Source organism: Eptatretus burgeri, chromosome 4, assembly GCF_056783735.1.
Source record: "Eptatretus burgeri isolate ZD-2024b chromosome 4, Ebu_testis_v1, whole genome shotgun sequence".
In the NCBI taxonomy this organism is placed as follows: Eukaryota; Metazoa; Chordata; class Myxini; order Myxiniformes; family Myxinidae; genus Eptatretus; species Eptatretus burgeri.
The window spans coordinates 9,311,292-9,312,548 of NC_140964.1; positions in this window are offsets into that span (position 1 = coordinate 9,311,292).

The window sequence follows — 1,257 nt, forward strand, 5'->3', positions numbered from 1 at the left end:
GCCGCGGAATAAATGTGAATTATGTTGAACTGTTTTTCCCTTTTCGCTTCGTCTTTTCTTGAATTGAATCTCCATCTTACTTCACGTAAAGGGTTGGTAGTGGGCTAAAAAGCCTCGACAATTAATCGGAACCGTCGAGGTTGACGATAACACCGCTCGGTTATCCCGATAGTATGGAACGGGTCGCTTAAAGTGGCCCGTGTCCGAAGTCGACCTGCCGCGAGGTGCGATCGCCCGGTCTACCCTCCGTGTGGGTACTTTGGAAGGTCGAATTTGGCGAACAACCCTATCCCACGCGTGGGGGGGAGGGGGCGATTGGCACGATCGTGGTGAGGCCGAAAGGCCCACCCATGACTCGTTTCCGGCGTTAGTCCGAGAGGGTCACGACGGAATTGTCCGTCCGGTGGGCGACGTGCCGCGATTCGAGTTATGTGGCCGCTCGCACGCCGGGGGCGCGAATTCGCAACAATATATATATATTTTTTAAAATCTATATTTATTAGGTCATCTCTTCGAGCATGACCTAATAATATTGGTGTTGAGAGGAGAGGTGACGATCCGTCCGTCCGTCCGTCCGTCCACAATGAAGTTGAAGCGGGAGATCTGGTCATTGGTGATCCTGATAGAGGTCGATCAGACGTACACGATGGTATGACGTTCAAGGTCACCGAAGGTCAAGGTCACAAGGCCCTTGAAGTTGCGAAAATGACGATTTTCAAATTCTATCTCCTCCGCCATTTCTCAAGCGATCTTGAATTTGATTATGGCATATGAATCTATGGGACAATATCTAAATTTGCTCGGGCCGGATTTTCGATATTCGCTTTCGTTTTCGTGTCACGTGACTTCAAATTTGGCAAAAAATGCGAAAATGATGATTTTCAAAATCTATCTCCTCATACATTTCTCAAGCGATCTTGAATTTGATTGTGGCATATGAATGTATGGGACAATATCTAAATTTGCTCGGGACAGATTTTCGAATTTCGCTTTCGTTTTCGCGTCACGTGACTTCAAAGTTTGCAGAAACTGCCCTACCTTCAGGAGGCTATATATTCTCTTCTGGGCATGGTAAAAATTAGTGAATGGTGTCATTGCAGAGCAGCTGACCTTGTATATTTATAAATTTTCCACCGAAGATGCAAAAGTTTCAAAACCCGAAGTGTAAGCGTCGGCATTTATTTTCAAAATATAATTTCGTGCGCGCGCGCCAAAATGCCGAGTCATCTTTAACCAAACTGCACAGTTCGAGCTGCG